The sequence below is a fragment of the Schistocerca nitens genome, chromosome 2 (genome assembly GCF_023898315.1).
Source record: "Schistocerca nitens isolate TAMUIC-IGC-003100 chromosome 2, iqSchNite1.1, whole genome shotgun sequence".
NCBI classification, from domain to species: domain Eukaryota; kingdom Metazoa; phylum Arthropoda; class Insecta; order Orthoptera; family Acrididae; genus Schistocerca; species Schistocerca nitens.
Genome location: NC_064615.1, coordinates 295,728,347 through 295,742,276, shown reverse-complemented (window position 1 = coordinate 295,742,276; position 13,930 = coordinate 295,728,347). Strand labels below are relative to the sequence as shown.

The 13,930-nt window shown below is 47.6% G+C and overlaps 1 protein-coding gene across 1 annotated transcript in view; it reads left to right on the top strand.

Moving 5' to 3' along the window:
- The window catches only part of LOC126236046 (protein pangolin, isoforms A/H/I/S-like), a 254,954-nt gene that overhangs the window by 121,546 nt on the left and 119,478 nt on the right, over nucleotides 1-13,930 (top strand). The gene's annotated exons all lie outside the window — the stretch shown is intronic.

Here is a 13,930-nt window from a genome sequence, read left to right as displayed (position 1 = left end):
CAGCCCTCTTAGGCGAAAAGGATGGTTTTTATAGCACAGTGCTGTACTATAGGCTAGTTCTACTAGATATGGTATGTCCCTTCCGTCCTCCGACCATGTGAGAACCGTCTTACGCAGCCTAAAGACCTGCAATTCAAAGTGGAGTCCGAACAGTGGTGCAAGTCGAGTTTTCGTATTGCATTATCACATGTGAACGCCACGTCGACTATACCTCTTTCAGTGATTATTTTACATTTTTACTACACGAGCACTTGTGATATGTTCGGTTTGCAACGAGCACTATTATTAGCAAAATTGTTTTAATACGTGAATCGAGTTAAATCTTTGTCGTTCATTTAAATCATTGTAATCCGAATCGCGAGAATAAATTCAAAACTTTAGGAATTCCTTATCTTTCAGTATTCGAATATCTGCTTGCAGAGGCATTCACTACTCCCAGAACTTTGCACGGCTGTAGCTTTCGATCATATTCCACCATTACAGCTTGATAATCGTCTATATCATCTGGATATCAATAAATAGCTTTTTTTCTGGGAAATCTGGACTCCATCGGCCCGGAGGCATTTAATTATTCCCAAATATACTTTCTAATTTTATCCTATAGTTTTTCATTAGTTGTCTCTTATCACGAGGAGTCCAGCTAAGAAATATCGCAGTTGGTCTTCTGTCAGTTTATTGGACTACAAGCTCTCCCCTTCCATTTCGATATAATAAATGATATCACATCCTTAACTGTAGTTACACCTTTCTCATTTATTCGTCTGCCCCTTTCCATTGCTTGTCTAAAAAACGTTTTTTGATTATTTGTGTGGCGAAGACATTTCAGATGGTTTTCTGCTCTGCACAAACACTCGTTGTGCGTTTTTACATGGTCTTGCTTTCAGAAATGATGTCCCATGTGGCTTCAGTACAAGCCAAATTCATCGCCGTTGAATGTAATCTTGAGTTCTAAATCTCGCATACGTATTCTGAAGACATCTAGTGTGAAATGGCAGTAGTTAAGGATATATTCGATACAGTCTGTGGTCTATAACTGAGGTAGCGGGTATGTGAAGACAATTAATCCTGTGGAGTGAAATCTACGGATCACTGTGTTTTATCAGCTGCCCTGTAAACTTTTAATCGTGATTACTGTAATCAGTGCCGAAGACCCCTGTTTAGCTCTTCGATGACAGTATTAGCAGATCTGAGACAGGGAACGGAACAAATGTACCTCGAGTAGTACAGGCTGCAATAGTGTATGCCTCGGTTATGGAGCTTTGCTTACTGGTTCTATTTCTTACAACATTATTTGTTAAAGACAGAACAGTGCAATGGGAGTGGTGGTGCCATTTCGGTCTGTGGAGAAACTAGCGGCGTGCTAAAGTGTTTGTAAAGATTGAACCTCAGTGCCTATGCCAGCGTTCATTGTCACATCCTGTTATATGGACCACCTACGGGAGTTAATGATGAACGCGAGTAATAGATGATCTTGGTGAGAAATAGCACATTTACCAGCAGTCATTAGGAAATGAGTTTGCGCTTTCGAAATCCTTGAATCGGGTGACTCACTTTCACGTAGAAACCAGAAGAAGTGATTGCGTTTTCATTTCTCCTTTTGATGCTCATTTACATCTGACGCTGAATCCGCAAACTTTAACTTACAAGAGCTGCTTTGTTATTTTGTTTCCTACACAAGGAGTATGGGGGTTATACTTGCCACCGTGACGCGATGTAGGAGAGCGGTGGAGCTCGTCAGTGGTGAGATATGCTAAGGCTCCGGATGTTTTGTTTCCTAATCAGTAGACCTTTCTGACTCCTAATACGATCTCACAACTATCGTGCATAGCACAGGCGTTCGTTTTCCAGAGAGTCGAGTACTGCTGTTCTGTGATCGACAGTAGTTGGGTGAAGTTTTGTGGCCCTACGAGGCCGCAACAGCCGCTCCATAAGACTCTACCAGTTTATGGTCATTGTGTGGCCACGCCTCGTAGGCCGTCCTTTTTTTGTCCCATTTCTCTGGATCCCCGGCAGGCAGGGGCAGCAGCAGCTCCTTTTCTCGTGACGTGTCACTCGCTCGCAGGCGGGGGCCGCGCCGTGGTATTCGGGTTTGTTGTCCTTCACGGCCATTCTTCCGCCCCGTTCCTCCCCCACTTCCAGCTCATTTATTCCGAACCCCCTGTGGCCGCGGCCGGCGGGGGAGGAGCCCCGTTCTGCCGGTGAACAAACACTCGCCCGAGCTGGACGGGGAGAATGCCGCGTGGTCAATAAGACAGGTAGGTAGGCGAGGCGAGGCGAGGAGCGGCGCGCCGCGCTGGCGGCCGGGCGCAGCGCGCTGGGTTTTTGGTAAAGCGGCGCGCGGCGTTGCCAGCCAGGCAGCCTGTGGTCGCCAGCAAGGGTCCCGGCCGCTCTGGGCTGCGCTGCGCTACTCTGGGCTGGGTTGCCGTGCGTGCCGTCCCAGGCCCGGGCCGGCCCGGCCCGTGAACGGACGCAGCCTGCCTGCCCGCCCGATTCAGTTTTTTCTGGGCGCAGCGCCGCTAACAGGTGCGTGCGCGGCCGCCCTCGTGACGTGACGTGCTGCTCTCGTTTGGCGCCCGAGGGACACGCAGCCCCGGCCCCGGTATATAAGGTGCCGAGCGCCTCGTTCACCTCCCACCCGGACATTCCGGCGTCTGAAGGACGCAGCAGCAGGCACGCGCAGGTGGCGGCGCTTCACACGCCCCGCTGCACTCCAACGGCGTAGCCGGCGTCACTCGTCTTCGTTACGGTACACCGAATGTTCAGCTATTTCATGCAGCTCTAGTGAACATCACTGCCTTACGCATGCCGCAAAGGATGCGAGGCAACTCGCAGGAAATTCAGTACGCCACCTGACAGTAGATTGCTCTGTCACGTAAGCATCTACTCACATTAGACATAACATTAATTTCCCAACGGTTCCAGGTACCGAAACAAAAATTTTGACAAAGTATATTACGAAAAGTTACGCACCCAATTTTGTCTTTTAATTAGTGTTATTGACTCTTCTATCAACTGAGATATTAGTAGAACGAGTATGCTTTTCATAACTGGAGTAATATACTGTTTTAACACCATTCGACGGCTTTTGAAAGTCGAGTACGGTGATTTCATTTCGCAAAAATATCAAATAAATTTTGATATGCGTTCTGTTGTTGCGTTGTAAAGCTATCACCAAGGCTCTAACACGAGGATGCGTCGCTACATGCATCGTATTGTAAAGTTGAGGATGTACATGCATTCGGAATACTTTTCCTAGTCCCCTTCTCATACGATAAATGAATAGCGTGTAGTTCAATTTATATGAAATCCAGCATGTTCAGAATTTCTGTCGTATGAAGTTGAGCCTAGTACCCTCGCACTGTGTTCTTGCTGCATATACGACAGAGAGACAAGTGTTCGTCACACTAGAAAAGCATTTGCACACTCCACAGAATACGTATCACGAATACGTAAATGAAAAGGCAGTTACTGTTCATTCAGAATGTTAAGCTTAACTTCCTAGCTCATGCCCATGATAACCTGAATGCGTGGGCTCAGGTCATCGTAGGAACACCACTTCTAAAATATCATCTAGCCTGAGCTAAACCCTCTACACACCGTGAGTAAGACTGAGCTGGGCTGGACTGGGCTGTCGGTGCTGTCGACACCTTCATTTGAAAATAGATAAACGCTTCCAGTCAGCCACTGTCCAATCCCTGTGGTATTTGACCGATTAATGAGATGCACTGACTTTTTGCGATGTATACTATTCCAAAATCATGTTCATTGTATGAAGTTGCGTTCGCGTTGTTCACTGGAAAACTGGTTGAAATGGACTTGTATTTCTGTCAGATTTGAAACCTGGTGATCATGGACTCTACGTGCGTGCCAATCGTTACTGATGTTACCTACAGCGCTCCGTAGCGACTTGTATATTCTTTTAAGGGTGTGACTAACATTTTGTCCAGCGAGCTTGTCACTCTACTCGTGTCATCAACAGCTCTCGATGGCGTTAAAAATTTACTGTTCCATTAAAAAGCGGAAAGCTGAACTTGTCGTAATATCTCGTTTAATTTCCCTTCCCCCCGCCCACGCACACACACACTTTTTGTCTGTGGATGACAGTCTTTCGAATTGGCGTAAAACCGAGCGAGGTGGCGCAGTGGTTAGACACTGGACTCGCATTCTGGGGGACGACGGTTCAATCCTGCGTCCGGCCATCCTGATTTAGGTTTTCCTTGACTTCCCTAAATCGCTCCAGGCAAATGCCGGGATGGTTCCTTTCAAAGGGCACGGCCGACTTCCTTCCCTGTCCTTCTCTAACCCGATGAGACCGATGACCTCGCTATCTGGTCTCCTTCCCCAAAAACTACCAATTGGCGTAAAAATAGTTAGGCACTCCATCTGTTCGCCGTCAGTATGATTTCACAAGTTGTTCTTTTCTAACAATAATATTCGTGAAAACTCCTTGTGTTAGCTAGGTGGATGATGCCACAGGCGCATTTGTTGTAGGACTGAGTTTCGTAGCCTGCCTCTTTAAGAACAGCACGTGGCCTAGTGTTTACGATGTGCCAACTTGGCGCGCCCTGGCCACGGTCTGTAAGTCTACGTTTCAACGGCAACCAGCTCGGTGTGTCGAGCGCCGGAGCTCCCATATAAATTCCTCGCGCCGGTAGCGGAGGCGCGAGAACGCGGCCGGCAAATTACGGGCTGGCACGGCGGCCGCCAGCGATGCGCCGAGCCGCGCAGCGCGCCGCGCGCCGCCTTCCTTTTTTTAGCTGCGCCAACGCTCGCTCGCAGTTTAATCGCGAAGTAAGACGGCGCGCCGGTGGCCGGCGACTCGTTTTTTGCCGCGACGCTCGTTATCACGATCAGCTGCTTGTTTGAGTTCGGCGCTCGGCCGCTCGTTTGCCGGGAATGTGGGTCCGCCGTCAGCTCGCCCACACTCTCCCAGCCGCGGGCAGATCGCCCACGTCGCCACCAGTCTAGCCCCCCTGGTCTTTTCTGTGCCGTTTACACGCTTGCCGCGTTGCTGCTCGACGAGCCTGCTGCCGATTCATTTCGCGACATCGTATTTCGGACACGGCTCGAAATTAGGCAGTCACGTTTCGACTCGTGGCACCCTTAGGTTGGATACACACTCTCGGAAAGTTGCATAGCGTCAACTGGCAGTAAATGGACGTGCCACTAATGCGCACAGGGTAAATGTATCAGTTCACACAGGGCGGAACGCCTGCGTCTGCGGAATTTCGTCGCTCGGCAGCCGCATCGCCTACAGCGGGACGGAAATCTTGCGGCGGCGGCCACGAGAATCAGTGGGTGGTACATACTGGCGGAGCGGCAGGCGTGCGAAGAGGGGTCAGCCGACGGCAGTCAGTGGCCAGCTGACAGCAGGCAGCGTTGCGTTCCCCGGACTGTCTCCACAGGTGTCCACAGCGTGGTCTCTAGATACTGATAAAATTTACACAGAAGTTTCAACAACGGAGGCGGAGAAAAAGTCTTGTATATGGATCATAGAGACCGATGAATACAAAAATAGAACCAAGAAAAGGATAATAATTACATGGGAATTCCGTGACATTTGCTGTCATTATTTCTGCATTTCGTAGAGCATTCAAGTAGAGAGAGATATCTGTTCGTATTTATTTTCACATCTTCATTATTATAACAACACTCTGGGTTGCAGCATCAATCAAAATTATGACAGAATAAGCGATTGAATTTTTCGACATATATCAGGCGTTTTCATTTAGAGATTCGTCAACAGCAATAAATTTTGAGATGCTCCTACATTTCTCATGTTGTTGACATGTTTAGCAAAAAGAGTAATTCAGTTGCAATTATGAATTGATCCAACAGCGAGTCTTTGTTTTTTAATAAAAAAGTGAAACTAAAGACAAGGCAGATCAAATATTTGCTAAAATGACGTGATTTCTGATGCATTCCAGATATTACTGATCGATAATTGGATACAGGGAAACACGTGTAATATACACATTGTTGCGATATAGATAAATATGTAATGTGTTAATTGTTTACAATAAAACATTAGCAACTAATGCGATGAATGATCAACAGGAATATCAAATATTTGTGGCAGCAAAAAGTATAATTTCTCAAAAGTTGTAGCAAGGGAAACTGTTCCCGCGCTCCGTCCGTGAGAATCGCCAATAACGGTATCAGTTCATTGTTTTACATGAATTAAGCGACGTGATCGCCTTGTGACGTACGCCGTTTTTTCAACAATGTGGCGAAGGAATATTCGACGTACCTTCGAGGCTGTGCAAATGTGGTTGGAAATGCCTTTCTCGTGCGACTACATTTTACATCCACGTGGTCGTAATGTGTTCTGAGAGCCCAAACGCTTCGTCGCCAACGAACACATACGCCCTAACTACTTCACTGCCATTTGGTAAGCCAGAAGGCTCAGGTATATACAATGTATTTCGGTTCAGGCGTTTCCGCAGCTTTGAATTTTTTTTTATGTGCTCTGTGTCTCTTCCAAACGAGCCGGTTCAGCAAAAACTAATGGCTAATCTTAGTTGGCCACTGCTAGAACAACAACGGGTTAGAAGTAATTGTAAAACAGCGACCCACTCATCTATGGCTTCACCTAACAAATGTGTTTCCCATCCATTGCCCCTTTACAGTTCGGAAAATTCACACGGGTTTCGAATCCGTTTGTAGTATGCTTTACTCGTGTATCGGCTGACGCAGACACTTGCCACGCAGCCTGTCACACGTCGCGCAGCACTCTGTTCCCACTGTGTCACTGGCTGTTGACTTGTCAGTTCTCTATGTATCGTGCAGATCAGTTACGTAAAAAACACTAGACAAATACCTAAGAAATATTTAAAAGGTTTTATATTTTATGTTGAATTTCAGTTTCGTTCTTCTTTTTTTCTCTTGTAGGCTAGAAAGGTCAACAAAAGTGGCGTAACGTTAGGAACTGTTAGCGGAAAGCCGGCCGAAGTGGCCGTGCGGTTAAAGGCGCTGCAGTCTGGAACCGCAAGACCGCTACGGTCGCAGGTTCGAATCCTGCCTCGGGCATGGATGTTTGTGATGTCCTTAGGTTAGTTAGGTTTAACTAGTTCTAAGTTCTAGGGGACTAATGACCTCAGCAGTTGAGTCCCATGGTGCTCAGAGCCATTTGAACCATTTTTTTGTTAGCGGAAATGTACAAACATAGAAAAAATACCTTGCTGAGAAGCAGTAAAAAGATTGAAATACGTGTATCTACTGGCCAGCTGGGGTTCTTGGTGCCTGTTCTAGAAACAACAGATTCAGTTTCAGGTCTACATGAAGACTGAAAACAGCACGTGGAACAGCCTTTGAAATTATCCCTGGTAGAAGACAACATCGGTAATCGGGTAAAATCAGATGACGGTTTAACACCTGATCAGACTTCAGTAGGCTCATTAAGTCCATAACAGAAAATAAATCAGGAGTGCGAAAACTGACCTGAAGCTAAAAGGCGGAAATTTCTGGATAGTGTAGGCCACCAATTCCTTCTCCGTCCCCACAGACGAAATTAAATCTTTTTCAATTCGTCGTTGCACACTTTGCGTGACTGGAATTCCGTATTGAGATTTTACTCCCACTTTAGTGCATCCGAAACGCAAAATCGCAATCATTTCATGGTTATGCAACTTGTCAGCCACCTATACAACGTACGTTGAGGCTACAAAAGTCATAGGATATCTCCTAATGTATCGAACCTCCTTTTGCCCAGCGAAGTGCAGCAACTCTACGTGGCATGACTCAGCAATTCGTTGAAAGTTCCCTGCAGAAATATTTAGCCATGCTGCCTCTATACCCGTCCATAATTGCGAAAGTGTCGGTCCAGGGTTTTGTGCACGGACTGACAACTCGCTTATGTCCCATAATGTTCGATGCGATTCATGCCGGGCAACCTGGGTTGCCGAATCACTCCCTCGAATTGTCCACAATGTTCTCCAAACTAATCGCGAACAACTGTGACCCGATGACATGGCTTGTTGTCATGGGAAAATGGGGTTCATGTGTGGTGGCAAATGGCCGTACGTCACCATTTCTAGTGAGCGATCGGTTCAATTGAACCAGGGGACCCAGTCCATGCAGTATGCCCAGGACATTTTCAAACGTTATGTAGCCAGAAAATGCTTACTGTCAGGCTGCAACTGCTCATATACGGCACATGCAATCTCAACAGTGTCGTTCGTTGAACTATCGCTTTGGATCCAAAAGACTGTTCATTATGATTCTGAGCTAACTTTATTTTCAGAAATAAGAAGTAAAAAAAGTCAATATCGTTACCTTTTTGTGTGTACGTTCTTTTAAGTTACATCCAACTTACCTGTTAAACTCATTAAATAAAAGAAAATTCAGCTTGTTAGTTTATTGTCTTTAGCACCATATTGTCACCATATTTTTTAAAAAGAGTTATTAAAATACACTCCTGGAAATGGAAAAAAGAACACATTGCCACCGGTGTGTCAGACCCACCATACTTGCTCCGGACACTGCGAGAGGGCTGTACAAGCAATGATCACACGCACGGCACAGCGGACACACCAGGAACCGCGGTGTTGGCCGTCGAATGGCGCTAGCTGCGCAGCATTTGTGCACCGCCGCCGTCAGTGTCAGCCAGTTTGCCGTGGCATACGGAGCTCCATCGCAGTCTTTAACACTGGTAGCATGCCGCGACAGCGTGGACGTGAACCGTATGTGCAGTTGACGGACTTTGAGCGAGGGCGTATAGTGGGCATGCGGGAGGCCGGGTGGACGTACCGCCGAATTGCTCAACACGTGGGGCGTGAGGTCTCCACAGTACATCGATGTTGTCGCCAGTGGTCGGCGGAAGGTGCACGTGCCCGTCGACCTGGGACCGGACCGCAGCGACGCACGGATGCACGCCAAGACCGTAGGATCCTACGCAGTGCCGTAGGGGACCGCACCGCCACTTCCCAGCAAATTAGGGACACTGTTGCTCCTGGGGTATCGGCGAGGACCATTCGCAACCGTCTCCATGAAGCTGGGCTACGGTCCCGCACACCGTTAGGCCGTCTTCCGCTCACGCCCCAACATCGTGCAGCCCGCCTCCAGTGGTGTCGCGACAGGCGTGAATGGAGGGACGAATGGAGACGTGTCGTCTTCAGCGATGAGAGTCGCTTCTGCCTTGGTGCCAATGATGGTCGTATGCGTGTTTGGCGCCGTGCAGGTGAGCGCCACAATCAGGACTGCATACGACCGAGGCACACAGGCCAACACCCGGCATCATGGTGTGAGGAGCGATCTCCTACACTGGCCGTACACCACTGGTGATCGTCGAGGGGACACTGAATAGTGCACGGTACATCCAAACCGTCATCGAACCCATCGTTCTACCATTCCTAGACCGGCAAGGGAACTTGCTGTTCCAACAGGACAATGCACGTCCGCATGTATCCCGTGCCACCCAACGTGCTCTAGAAGGTGTAAGTCAACTACCCTGGCCAGCAAGATCTCCGGATCTGTCCCCCATTGAGCATGTTTGGGACTGGATGAAGCGTCGTCTCACGCGGTCTGCACGTCCAGCACGAACGCTGGTCCAACTGAGGCGCCAGGTGGAAATGGCATGGCAAGCCGTTCCACAGGACTACATCCAGCATCTCTACGATCGTCTCCTTGGGAGAATAGCAGCTTGCATTGCTGCGAAAGGTGGATATACACTGTACTAGTGCCGACATTGTGCATGCTCTGTTGCCTGTGTCTATGTACCTGTGGTTCTGTCAGTGTGATCATGTGATGTATCTGACCCCAGGAATGTGTCAATAAAGTTTCCACTTCCTGGGACAATGAATTCACGGTGTTCTTATTTCAATTTCCAGGAGTGTAGACTGGTCAGCCGGCATGAGAGTGATGGTGGGTAAGAGGGTCTACATCTCAGCTACATCTACACAACGCAGGCCGCTGTGCAGTGAATAGCTGAAGGTACTTGCTACCAAAGTTAGCGATACCGACGCTCCAGTATATTCCGTTTGCGTACTGATCGAGCGGAAAATGCCTCTGTATGTGCCCAAATCCTTACACTCGCGGCCATCCCTATAATTTATTTCATATGTTCGTTCTATTTCATTTCGCTTCTTAATATTATTCCTAAATACATTTTTTTTGTTTCCAATCGTTCACGAACTGTATACAGGATACGATCAAAAATACAGAAACACCAAAAAAACTGAACCTTACCATACCTAATACGGTGTAGGGGTGTAGGGAACCCGTTGGCATTCAAAACTGCTTCCAGTCACTTCGGAATTGATTAATATCGGTCCTGTATGGTTGTTAAGGGAATCACACTTCCAGTTAAATAACCCCAAGTTCAGGTCAAAATGATGGAGGTGGATAGCGATTGTGCACCGCCAGGGGAGATGTGACAATTCATTCTCGTGCTGACAAAAACAGCCCTGGATGATGCGAGTTGTGCGAACAGGGCCCATGTCCCCTTGCAATACAGCATCACCATTGGGGAACAAACCTTGTGCCATGGGATGGACTCGATTACCCAAATAACCATATAAATTTGGCGGTAATGCGACCTTGCGTCGTAACCGTGGGGCCCATGGAACACCACGATATGGCTGCCCAAATCATCACCAAACCTCCATCAGGGCTCACTCTTGGGATGTGAAGTCGGCCAGATGTAGGAAACTATGTGAAACAAGACTCAACTCACCAAATGACGCGCGACTGCTACGGTCGCAGGTTCGAATCCTGCCTCGGGCATGGATGTGTGTGATGTCCTTCGGTTAGTTAGGTTTAAGTAGTTCTAAGTTCTAGGGGACTGATGACCATAGATGTTAAGTCCCATAGTGCTCAGAGCCATTTGAACCATTTTGACCAAATGACTTTCTTCCAGTGGTCCACGGGCCAGGTTTTATGGCTTCGGAAACATGTTTTCCTGTTAACGGGCATTTGCGTCATTGATAACTTCAACAGGTTGTTTTCGTGTCAGATGGTATCTGTAATACTGAGTAGTTTGGATGAACTGGGGCAACACGGGGCACCTGTTAGGTCACGGCAGCTGATGCTGTGGGCATGTTAACCTATGGTGGTTAATTCAGTTCCACCTGGTGAAACATTTGCGAATCGCTTAGGTGCTTAAAACGTCAAAGATGTATGACCCCAGATTTTAGGCTTTGTGTTTATGACTTAGGTTCTCATTTGAGTGCGTTAGCTACTTTTGACCTACGATATATTGCTGGTAATTATTATATTGATTGTAGCATCGCAGTTATCTTACATTATTTGCTGATTAATGGTTATTTACTGCTGTCATGGAGTAACTCTTGTACTTCTCTCTGATTAAGAGAGGCTGCGATTCATACGTCAAGACGATATTTGCTCCCGAGATGTCTATAATTCCTGTGACATTTTTGCATGCTGTTGATCTGTACGATTTTATCTTTACAACTTCATCATAATTGATATAAAACGAGGAAGTGAGTTAGGTACCTTGAATACACATATCCTGATGCAGTATTGGATTCTTCGCGAGTCGCAGTTAATATATTTATTTTGCTCCAGAAACAAATGACCAGGAAGAAAGATTAGTAAAAGTAGATCCTCAGTAGTTAGATTTTCCGAGGTTCCCGGAGATGGCACTAAGACAGTTGCTTAGGAGCGACTGTGCGTTTGAAGATCGAACGCAGTCACGAGGAGAAAGTTGCTCCTAGATGTTTCCCAAGGAGCTCGCATCCACTTCGCTGCACGTCTCATACTCGTCTAACCTGATCGGGAATCAGAAAGAAGAGATGAGGAACTCTGTTGTGCCTTTCGGACCAATTGAACAGCAAATCAAGCGAATTACTTTGGCTCAGAGTAACTCGTGTCGCGCGCAGAAAAGTTGGGTGCACGTTAAGAGTCCGTTTTGTTTAAACGCGCGACTTTGGGCCGAATCGAGGACTGATTCCTGCATCGACCTGGACTTCCGTGTTTGTACTCTACCTCGTCCACACGCGGCGCCGTATCTGAGCTGTACAAACCAGCCGGCGCTAATGTGATTGCCGTGCCGCAGCGGCTGCGGCCAGTGTTTGCATCACAAGCCGTGACTCACGCCGGCTCTGCCGTCTTCACTTCTTGCCGCTGTGCGCGCGCTGCTCTCATTCAGAATGAGCCAGGTCAGTCTTGAAGGTGTACGCACACGCACACACACACACACACACACACACACACACACACACACACACACACACAAACACACACACACACTGTGGATCCTCGTCAAAGACGGAAAATGCTAAAGCATGAGATTATAACGGTCTTACCGTTGAGGCGTACGCTTTATGACATGATGGTTATTACGCTTACTGTAGGCTGTTTAGAACTAATTGTTCGGAATATCCAGACTCGCAAAACGGAAGGTGCAGTCCGCACTGAAACGATACGACACATTGCAACAAAGGTCGCACGACGCGACGCTTACCGTTTCGGCGCTCCTATTTTCACTGGAATGATGAGATATCCGCCGCGACTCGTCATATGACAGACGAGGAGACAACACGAATCACTTTTGAGTTTCAGGTGCAATCCTGAGCTCTTCTGAAGAGGTCGTTATTGTGGCTCATCATTTTTTAAAGTTCAAGAAACTGAAAAAGGAAAACAAGTGCTGGGTGCGCGTGTACAATGCTATAAATATCAGATATTCACTGGGTGGACAAAAATATGGAAACGACAAGATACAACACATAGCCGTACCTAATTCGGTGTAGGAGACCCGTTGGCATTCTGAATACCTCTAAGACGTCTCGGAGTGTATAAATACACGTCCTGTATGATTTCCACAGGAATCTTGTACCTTCTGCAAATCCAAGTGATCACGCACCTTCCTCCCCAAAGTATACCACAGAGGCTCAGTAATTTTCAGATGGTGACTATACTGATTAGGGGAGATGCGACAACTCATTCTTGTGCTCCTAGACGATGCGAGCTGTGTGGACAGGGGTCATGTTGTCGTGGAACACAGTATAATGGCTCTGAGTACTATGCGACTTAACTTCTGTGGTCATCAGTCGCCGAGAACTCAGAACTAATTAAACCTAACTAACCTAAGAACATCACACACATCCATGCCCGAGGCAGGATTCGAACCTGCGACCGTAGTGGTCGCTCGGCTCCAGAGTGTAGCGCCTAGAACCGCACGGCCACTCCGGCCGGCAACATAGTATAACCGTCGTATGACATGGCCCAAATCATTACCGAAGCCCGCCGTGTTACATTCCAGGGACGTAAATTCGGCGGAAGTTGGAAAAAGTGTCCAACAAGACTCATACGACCAAATAACTTTTCTTCTACTGCTCCACAGACCAGATTGTGTTGCTTCGGCGCCAAGTTTTCCTGTTAAGGGCATTTGCACTACTGAAGTGTGGCTTTGGAATTCCAGCCCGATCTGCAATAATTCCGTGCTTTTGAAACTCCCTTCGTGTTGTTTTGGTGCTGACAGCGTTCGCGGGCGCGACATTCAGTTCTGTCATTATTTTTTGTAGCCGTTGTCCTGTGATTTTTCGTCACAATTCTCTGCAATGGCCGGCCGGAGTGGCCGAGCGGTTAAAGGCGCTACAGTCTGGAACCGCACGATCGCTACGGTCGCAGGTTCGAATCCTGCCTCGGGCATGGATGTGTGTGCTGTCCTTCGGTTAGTTAGGTTTAAGTAGTTCTAAGTTCTAGGGGACTTATGACCACAGCAGTTGAGTCCCATAGTGCTCAGAGCCATTTGAACCATTTGAATCTCTGCAATGGCCGCCCGTCACAGTCACTCAACACACATTTTAGTCCGCATTTTGATTTACCGGATGACGTTTTTTCGCTTAGCCAATGTGCGGCATAAATCTTCGATAAGGTACTTCGTGAAACAAAAAGCCCCGTCTCCCTTGGTTACGGAAGCACCCACCATACTGACACCAACAGTTTGCTCACGTTCAGATTCACGTAGCTC